Source organism: Zingiber officinale, chromosome 6B (genome assembly GCF_018446385.1).
Source record: "Zingiber officinale cultivar Zhangliang chromosome 6B, Zo_v1.1, whole genome shotgun sequence".
Lineage (NCBI taxonomy): Eukaryota > Viridiplantae > Streptophyta > Magnoliopsida > Zingiberales > Zingiberaceae > Zingiber > Zingiber officinale.
In genome coordinates, this window is record NC_055996.1 from 93,056,872 (window position 1) to 93,068,279 (window position 11,408).

Consider the following 11,408-nt stretch of genomic DNA (forward strand, 5'->3'; position numbering starts at 1 on the left):
ACAGGCACGATTCATAGTGAAAGCAATATCGGGTTGTGTAATTGTGACATATTGTAGGGCACCAACAATGCTACGGTAGATCTGGGGGTCCGACATTAAAGAGGAGGATGAAGGTGCAGTGAAACCACCCTCGATGATTGGTGTGGAGATAAAACGTGCACCATCCATTTTAGCTCGTTGTAGGAGCCCAGTAATGTATTTGCTCTGAGAGAGAAGACAACCTTCAGAATGTGAGAGAAACTCTATGCCAAGAAAAAAATGAGCATTGTCAAGATCCCGAATAGGAAACTCTTGACGGAGAAGATGTAATAAAGTAGTAATGTCGTTTTAATCACTACCAGTTATTAATATATCATCCATATAAATCAGAACAAATATTGAAAATTTCGCATTACATTTGTAGAATAGGGAAGAGTCTTTTTTTGAGCCAGAAAATCTATGAGTATGAAGCTAGGTAGATAGACGATGAAACCATGCACGAGGTGCTTGTCAAAGACCATATATAGACTTCTGAAGTTGACACACATTTGTTGAATGTTGCAAGTGGATGAATCTTGGAGGTTGCTCCATATAAACAGTTTCTTCAAGGTGTCTATGAAGAAAAGTATTAGAAACATCTAATTGGTGTATTGGCCAATTGGAGCTAACAACTATAAATAGTAGCAATTTGATAGTTGTAAATTTGACGATTAGACTAAAAGTATCATTGAAGTCAATACCTAGTTATTGATTAAAGTCTTTAGCAACAAGGCGAGCTTTATAACATTCAATAGAACAATCTGCACAATACTTAATTTGGCAAACCCATTTAAAGCCCATAATATTCATAGATGGGGTACGAGGGACTAACCTCCAGGTTGCATTACGAAGAAGAGCATCAAATTCTGTAGCCATCGCAGCACGCCAATTTGGATCTTTGACTACCTGTGTAAAACTAGAAGGTTCAACAAAATTTAAAGAAGCAATGAGAGCACGTGGAAGAGGATAACGAGTGGAACTGGTTGACATTGTGCATAAATATCGATTGAGGCATAAATATCGCTTAGAGGAATATCGCTTAAAAGGTAGTCCTTTTAAATTGAAAGTTGAGTGTGAATTGTGGTGTGGTAACTTAGTTTTATTGATGTTGATGTTTATTAATTGTAGTTGAATGCTTGTATTGAACTTGATTCTTTGAATTGCATGTAATATGCTTAAATAGTTTCATGCACACAACGTGTTCGATGAATTGTTTCAACCATTAGTTAAACTTAATTTGATGCATCTTAGTTTGTTTAACTCTTGATTTGTATTACTTTTTCAATTGCTCAGTTATATGTCTTCATTTAAATACTTTGTTAGAGTATATTAGATTTCTTTAATGCTTAATTCGTGAATTGCTTACTTTATATTTTCCTTAATTCTAGTGCAATTGTAATTTAAATTAAGTTAACTTTCCTTTACTTGCATTGTCTTTCATTTACTATATTAGGTTTCATTTAATACTTTACTATTTCATTCCTTAGTTTAATTTCGTTGATGGTGAAATTGTAGTGTAGAATGACAATGTGTTGTGAGATCACTATTAATATGTAGATAGGATGTTCATTTTATTAGGATAAATTTCATACTTATTTTTCTATCACATTTATTAGGTTTAGAATCAAAATCCAAAATCTAAAACCCTATTTCCATATTAAAAACCCCAAAAATATAAATAACAAATAATCCTATATTACTATCCTAAGGTTGCATTCATTGGGAGACGACCTGAGTCATTTCTATACTATATTAGTATAGTTAGAAGAGTTCAGTACTTAAATTCTTTTGATATTATTTCATAACAAAAATAATTTTATCAATCACCAATAGATCAGGGCAATCGATTGGATGGTTTGTGTGATGAAACATATAAGTGCTGAATCGATTGGGGCAATTGATTCAGCATGGTAAATCGATTGGAAGTGTTTTCTCACAAAAATAGAAGGCTTTGAAATTGATTGATAAGTTATCAATTAATTGGTATGGCTCACCAATTGATTGGTCGGGCAAAAAATAGTCATTTTGTAGCTTTAAACGGTTGGATTTTACGTGATAATCGATTAAGGGTAAGATTAATCAATTGGGAGGCATTTTCCAACCTAAGAGAAGCCCTGGAAAAGGGGATTTCATGATGTTTTGAAGGAGCTATTTCTTAAGGATTTGAAAGATAAGTGTTGCTGCATTTCTACCATCAAAAGGTAATCTAAAGCAAGAAAAGAGCAAGCAAAGTAAGGTTCATTGTTGTAAAGTTAATTTTGATTGTATTTATCTTTGCATTCTTATTTTCTTATTATGTTCTTGTATGAATAGCTTGTACAAGACTTCTCTGTCTCTAAAAAGTTCTCGAGAAGAAGATATTCATAATGGAGTTGTGAGTGTGAGGAGTGTATCATTGCATTAGTCACCTTAAGGAGATGGATACCAAGTGAAATCCAAGAGTTAGCATTGTGAATTCTTCTCTTTAAGTTTCCACTACAACATCAAGTCTGAAGAAGCAAAGTAAATTATTCACCCTCCTCTATCTCATATGTGTCTTAACAGTGGAAGCCCGAATTGATCGTTGGATCATATGCAAGGGTGGTAATGATCTAGAAGCAAATCAATTCAATTGATTGGAAAATCAATTCAACTGATTGGGAAATCGACTGATTGGAAAAATTAGTTGAATTGATTTGATCCTGAAGCAAGCAGAAGCAAATCAATTCAACTGATTTGGGAAATCAATCAACTGATATAGAAATCAGTCGAATTGATTTGGAAACCAGTCGAATCAATTTGATCCAGAATCAAACAAAAGTAAATCATCTCAACTGAATTCCCAAATTAAATTAATAGATTGATATGGTCAAACAGGTCAAATAAGAGTCGTTCTATAGGTTCCAATGATCGAATTCATCAAATCAATTGACTAATTGTTAAAATTAGTCGAATGATAGATAGAAATCAACCCGAGTAGTAGCCTTTAAAGGTTGATTTTGAAGATGTCAGTTCTTGGAGATTCTGAAGCGAAATATTGCTACATTTTTGAGTCAGCAAGAGGTATTTCCTATCAACAAGAGATCAAGCAAGCAAGATTCTTTATTGTAAAATCGTTTTCGATTATATTTGCTCGTGTATTTGTATTTCTTGTTATATTCTCATGTTCAAACTTGTACAAGGATTCTCCACCTCCGAAAAGTTTCTGAGAAAGAGAGTGTTTATAGTGGAATTATGATAGTTGGTGTGGACTCTTGGATTAATCACCTCAAGAAAGTATATACCAAATACATCTCAGAGTTGTCCACGTGGAGTCGAAGTTTGAATTGAAGATATGTTGCATAGACAACAAAGTAACGACAAGAAGTGATCGAAACTATTCGCCCCCCCCCCCCTCTCCCCTCTAGCTCCCAGGAGTCCTAATAGACACTTGGCATGAGGCAGAAAGTCTACGTCACGGGTGACCGAACACTTAGGGACTAGGTGTGAAGTCCCGATAGGTCAAGGTTGACTGAATGCTAGGCAATAAAGAAGTCTCAATAAGTCAAGGTTGATCGGATTCTAGGCAATGAGAAGTCTTGACCGGTTAAGGTTAACTGGATGTTGAGCAAAGAAAGTCCTGAAAAGTTGAAGTTAATAGAATACTAGGCAAAGTAAGAATTAAACTTAGGTAAAACTAAAATAGAAGTATTAGTCAATTGATAAGGTGTATCAATTGACTAATGGACGCAAAACTCCAAAATCTGAAATTAGGGTTTGCTACAACACTACTATAGTAGTCTATAGTTCTACAGTACCACAACAATGCACTGTAGTTAAATCAACTAATAAATTCTATCAATTGACTGATAAATTCAAACAGTTGGGGCAGATGCATATCAGACTCAATTGCTCAATTCGATTGATGAGTTACATCAATTGACTGATGGCTTCATAAAGAGCATAGAAGCTAGTGGAACTCGCATGCTCTGTTCGACTGATGTGAGCAGTTAATTCGTGTTGGACATCAATCGACTGATGTTGAATTAAAGAGAATAGAAGTGAGTGGGGCTGACTCGATTCAACTATTTGAATCAGTTGAATGGTGGTTGATATCAATTGACTGTTGTTCAAATTAGAGACAAAATCAGATAAATTTTAGAAGCATCAATAGTTGTTCAATAACAGTAATAGTTGAAGAGACATATCAATCGATTAATTGGTAAACTCAGTCGATTGATAGGTGAAAATCAACCCTGACCTAGAGGCTTTAAAAGAAGAATTTCAAGGAGTTTTTCACAGCCAGTTCTTGGGGATTTTGGAGGATAGTGTTGTTGCATTTTTAGACTAACAAGAGGCATTTCTAAACTACAAGAAATCAAACAAGTAAGGTTTTGATTATAAAGTCATTTGATTGTATTTGTCTTTGCTTTCTTATTTCTTGTTGTGTTCTTGCAAGCATGAGTTTGTAAGAGGCTTCTCTGCTTCCGGAAAGTTTTCGAGAAAGAGAGAGTTCTTAGTGGAAGAGATTGTTAGGGGTGGATCCTTGGATTAGTCACTTCAAGAAGCTGAATACCAAGTAAACCAAGGTGTTGTGCATGTAGAGTCGAGATTGTAACAAGGTTTCGGCTGCGCATTTAATGACAAGTATAAAGCATCAAAGTGAAGCGATAGAAGTTATTCACTACACTACAAAAATAGTCGCGAATAATAACTGAATATTCTGTCGGCATTCCGTCGATAAATGAGCTTTCCGACGGAAAACCGACGGAATTTTTTATATCGGGAATAATTGGGTCGGCGCTAATTTACCGACGGAAATTATATTCAGTTGGAAATTACCGACGGAATGTATGAATTCCGTCGATATATATTAATGACAGAAACATTATCCCGTCGGCAAAGGGCAAACGACATGTAACGGAGGTTACCGACTGAATCAAATTTCGTCGGTAAATCACCGACGGAATATTATGTTCCGTCAGTAAATCCCGATGGAATTAATATTTCCGTCGGTAACCACCGACAGAATTCAATATTCCGTCAGGGATCACCGACGGAATTCAATTTTCTGTCGGGATTCACAGACGAAATACAATATTTTGTCGATGATTTTCGACGGAATTAACCTTTCCGTCGACACTATATTGTAAATACCCTATTCTGTTCGATAAATTACCGACGAAATGTGGATTTTCGTCGGAAATTACCGACGGAATATTGAATTCTGTCGGCAATATGCAGTAAAAAATTGAAATACCTGCTTTGCATTTCCCACTTATCATATATACAATTTTTATACAATAAAAACCATCACAAACGATGGTAACACAAACACAAATCATACATAATCACAATCAACAATTAACACAACATACAATATGCTCATAAACAAATGATAAAACTGTATAAAAAATAATACAAAACATACTAACAAGTGGCCATATCTCAAAATTTTAATATAAAATAAAACATAACCAAATATCAAGTATTGACAATCATAAACATCCAAAAGTACTAATAAGTCAACGTCAAATACAAAATATCTAAACTTACCATGATACATCACCTACACATATATCCAAATATAATCCTGTAAAAGTCAAATATAAGAGACTATAATCAGACTGAATCGATATAAATGTAATATATAACTCAAAAATTATAATATATAACTAATTTTACATGTAATAAAATACCTGGATTATATTGTAGATATCCAATGATAGTACGGTGGTGAATGTATCAATATGGACTCCTACAAAATGCAATACAATTTAAGATAAATATCTAAGAATATCCAAATAGAATAATTATATTTGACTTAATTAATGTATGATAAATTAAAACCCCTTAAGAATCTGAAACCTAAAAACAACTACAATATACTTTAAGCATACAACTACTAAAATTGAGGATGATATGTCAACTACGGCTTGGTTATTGGTGTCAAGGATGGTTAATCAATCAAATAAGACACTGTTAGTAGATCAATAATCTAGCTTCTTTATTTTTTCTACTTCTTCCAGTAGCATGGTTAAAGTGTGAAAAAATTATGCAATGATTATGAGAAATTTTATGATGGAGAAAGTAAACCATATGTTCGGTTTACAATCAAAGCGGTTTACAATCAAACAACACTAATATTGAATTAATAATAACTAGGATGATTGCACTAAGAAAAAAAATTAGTTGTAATTGAACATACCTCAGAAAAATCTAATCATCACCAGGGTCTAATAGGTCTCGAGTCTCCTGTGACTCAATACCATGCTCTGACTGGGGATCCTATGACTGGGGCTGCTATGATCGGTCCCATCTAGCAATGGATGCTCGCATCTAGGACAATGTCTGCTCCTGAGCAGCCCATCTCTTCTCCCACCTCTGATCCATGGTAGTCATCTGAATCTTCAATTCTTGATGTTCTTTTCTTAATGACTCCACCTTAGAAGAAGAAGAAGAGGAACTGGCACGACCCCTAGGAGTCCTCAAGCGATCAAATGCCACCTTGGCCTGGGAGCCAAGATCGTAGAGAGAGGAGTTCTTTGTCCTTCCACCTACAATATCATAATAAATTTTATTTATTTGTTGGGTGGATAGATCCTGTGACTCCCCTCCCTCTGCTGGTGGCTGAGATGCCTGAGCAACCCTACTTGTCATTTCCTCCTGTGTAGAAAAAAATATACAATTTATATCTTGTACACAATTACTAGAGTTAATTAATAATGAATAACGATTAATTATAATAAAGTTAAAAATTCAAACCCCAATGTTCTTCGATCGAAGATCTACATATGTGTCATCCTTTCTCTTGTGAGTCTTAAGAAAGACCTCCAGGCAAGTGGGTTGTCTTTCTAAAGAACGCTTCTGCATGCACAAATAAGTTGGTTCACAAATATACAAACTTGTTAATAAATAAAAATTTAATTTACAAAATATTAAATTCAATTCACCAGATCCATGGCGTGCTCAACAATAGATCGAGATCCTAATGTATGCCAAGCAGATCCGGTACTCAGGCCACATGGCTCTGTATTCCTATTTTCTCAAGCTTTTAGAGCCTTTGTCTGCCATCTTTTTGCAAACCAAGTGGTTGTCCATGCACTCCAAATCTCATCGGATACATAAGCTGGTCTAGTGTCATCCTTTCTCATATAATATAAAAGGTCATTGTATAACTTGGCACAGTAAATATTCCAAGTCGCTGCAAATTCTGCCTCGTGTCCATTCTCCCATGTATATTTTTTCTGCAATTAGAAATTAAAAATTTAGTATATTAAAGAATAAATATATTGTACATATTCAAGTTACTTACCATAAATTCTTTATAATAAAAATCTTTAGTCTCACTATCTACATGTCTCCATGTAGTACCAATAATGTAGACTCTTTCTTTAAATTTTCTTGTAATGTATGTGGATACTCGATGGCCATCAGGGGTAAATCTGCATATAAATAATTTTAAGACATAAGCTATATGTTTAAAAAAAGAACATGAATTACTAATAATTAAAAAATTCTTACGACTCTCCAACAACCCTAAGAACTGTAGATCCACGAAGTGGTGGTGCTGGATGATCTACCATGAGATATAATATCTACAAAATAGCATTACAACACATCATAATAAAGTTTACAAACATGATAATCAGGCAATAAAACAGGATTGAAGCATAACTTACTTAATGAACAATAATGCTAAAATTTAATCAATGCTAGACTCTAGAAACAGTTCTACTCAACATCAACAGTTTGTAAGTCGTCGTCGCTAGACTCTGTTATGTCAGCAAAATCCTCACTACTAGATGCCTCTCCATCATCTAGCTCATCATCAGTGGCATTAACATCTATAAGTAATTGTGATGTAGATGGGAGTTGTGAATCAACTGAATGTCTCTCTACTTCATCATTTTGAAATGCATCATGGTTTTGAGCAATAATGGTGTTCGGCATTTCTATGATCGAACGAGGCTTCATTCGACAAACATACAACCATTCACTAGCTCTTCTTCTCTTCGTAGGATATTCAAAATAAAAAACTTGACCCGCTTGTATTGCAAAAATGAAAGGTTCAAACTTATTGAACCTTCTATTTGCATTAACCTCAACTAAATTATAATTTGGATGTATTCTGATACCTGTTCTTGGGGCCGGATCATACCATGAACATTTGAATAACACGCACCTCTTTATAGGTAATGCTGGATATTCAATCTCTACAATTTCCTCAAGTCTACCATAGTAATCAAACTCAGTTTTATTGGTGTCGATAGATCCCTTTACACAAACACCAGAATTATAAGTTAATATCCGTGAATCTCATTGTGTCACATGGAATTTGAGACCATTAACATAGTAACCAGAGTAGACCATTATTTGGCGAAGGGGTCTTGATGCAAGATTTAATATTCTATCATCTTGCACATTTGATATTCTGCTGTCTTTCACCTATCAAAAGATGTATGATATAAATTAGGACCAAACTTAATTTTATGAAGAATTATGAAATTTTCTCTAACTTACATATATTTGAAATCATAATGCAAATTCAGTCTCTAACTTTTCAGCAACCTAACTTGCACTCATTGATGGATTTTGTAGATATAATTATTGTTCATACAAGCTATGAATTAAGGTTAATTTGAGGTAATTCGGATATTAAGAAAACAAATACAACAAGATTAAAGTTTGAGTGGGGAAGTTAACTTACTTGATGTATAGTTTGACCTCATCACAATTTAAGAGTATGTATGTTCTTATAGCATGGTATTCTTGTTGAGTTAACCATCTAGAAACAGATGCACCCATTGGTTTACCAGTAAATTTGAAAATAGAAAGCATTGATGGGGTATATATTCCGAGTATAATTGCAATTTCTAGGACATTTGTTCCGTCTGGTTTTAACATGATCAATAAAATAATAAGAGCATAAGGAAGATGCTTCCTCAACCAGATAAGCATTACATATTGACCCTTCAACTTTTGCTTTATTATGAATATTATTTTTTAATTTTCTCAAAAACCGTTCAAATGGATACATCCATCTATATTGAACAGGACCAGCTATTCGTGCCTCCTATAGTAAATGTACTGGCAGATGTTCCATTGAATCAAAAAAATTAGGTGGGAATATGCGCTCCAGCTTACAAAGTATGAGAGGAATTTCTGTTTCTAGCCGAAGCATATCGGTCGTCATAATACACCTCGTTGTCAAATCTCTGAAAAACAGACTTAACTCCATAAGTGCTTGCCAAACATTATTGGGAAGTAAATCATGAAAATCTATTGGAATAAGTCTTTGTATGAACACGTGGCAGTCATGACTCTTCATTCCAAACATCTTTAACTTGTTCATATCAACGCATCGAGCCATATTCGAAGCATATCCATCTGGGAATTTAATTTCTTTTAACCAACTACATAAAGCTTGTTTACCATCTTTATCCAATGTATAACACGCTTTTGGAAACTTATTGTTTGTTTCATTCTGATGCAACTCTGATCTGTTGACTAATTCTTTTAATTCCTCACATGATTTTGAAGTGTCCTTTGTTCTTCCAGGCACATTCATCACAGTGTTGAAAATATTATCAAAGAAATTTTTCTCAACATGCATCACATCTATATTATGTCGAATGAGTAGATATTTCCAATAAGACAACTCCCAAAAAATGCTCCTTTTCTTCCAACCGCACTTGCACATCCTAACAAGATATTTATTTATCTCTTCAGAATTAGGATGAGATACTGGAAGAAATTCATAACTATCAATTTGTTCAATGATTTCTTCACTTGAAGCATGGACTATTGGGGGAGGTTTCTGACTACAACATTCTTTAGAAAATTTTTCTTATTTCTCCTAAAAGGGTGATCAACTGGTAAAAATTTATGGTGATTATCAAACCAAGATACCTTCCCACTACAGGGTAATGAAAATGCATCGGACTCTGTCATGCAATGTTGGCATGCTAATTTACTAGCCGTGCTCCATCCAGACAACATTGAGTATGCTGGAAAATCACTGATCGTCCATAATAAGGCAGCATGCAATGTAAAATTTGTTTTACTTACAACATCATAAGTCATAGACCCTACATTCCATAATTCATTCAGCTCGACAATTAAAGGTTGCAAGAAAATATCTATCTTATCTTTGGGATTGGTTGGACCAGGAATAAGCACGATAAGGAACATAAATTCATCTTTCATGCACATCCATGGCGGTAAGTTGTACGGAGTTAATATAACTAGCCAAGATGAATATTGTTGTCCTGACTGACCAAATGGTTGAAATCCATCTGTAGAAAGTCCCAATCTCACATTACGTGGTTCCATTGCAAAAGAGGAAAATACAGTATCAAGATGTTTCCATGCAGGAGAATCACAAGAATGACACATTATACCTCCTTCGTGCTGATGCTCATGCTCATGATGTCACGTCATGTGGCAAGCTGTAGCTGCAGATGAATACAAGCGTTGAAGTCTAGCAGTTAACGGAAAATAATACATCATTTTCCAAGCAATATTTTTCCTCTTCTTCCCTGGTATGCGAGGACGATGTTTAAAACGAGGGTGAGTACAGATTTTGCATTCATTCAGATCGCTGTCTTCATTCCAAAATATCATACAGTTGTTTATACAATAATCAATCTTCTCTACAGGCAAATCTAAACCTCTGATCAATTTCTTTGTTTCATAGAAGCTATCAATCATTATGTTATCAGTAGGGAGTAACTCTGACATCAATTGACAAATATCATCGTAACATCTTTCAGAAAAATGATGCTCTGCTTTCATATTCAATAGCCTTGCAGTAGCTGATAGTTGAGAATGATCGGAAGGAATTCCTTCCCACACTTCTCTTTCACTAGCCTTTAACATCTCATATAGTTTTTGATATTCAGGTGTTGGTGTTTCATCTATATTGGAATAATCAACTGCATTCATCACATCATTAACCGTTGATTGCATTGTAATATCAATATTAGTTGATGCTTCAGGAGCGGTAACAGTTGTCCCAGATGACGAACCACCAGAAGGCTCAATTGGTTCATATAAATAAGGCTCTCCGCGATAGTACCAATTGTAGTAATTTGGCACAAAACCATTTCTGCATAAATGCATTTTTACGATATCCTCATCACGGAAAGCTCTATTTTGACATTTTTTATGATTGCAGGGACATTGTAACTCGGCACCATTCATACATTCTGGATGACTTTTAGCAAAGTTCATGAACTGTTCAACTTCAGCAATAAAATCAGCTATGAGAAATCCATTTTCTAATCGATTGTACATCCAAGCTTTGTTCATATACATTGTTACCTAATAAAGCATTATGAGCTCAGATTCATCTCATGATCTTCCTATCATATTACCAAAATTCTATGTTGTTGCATAAACGCTCATTAAATGAAATAACAATACATATA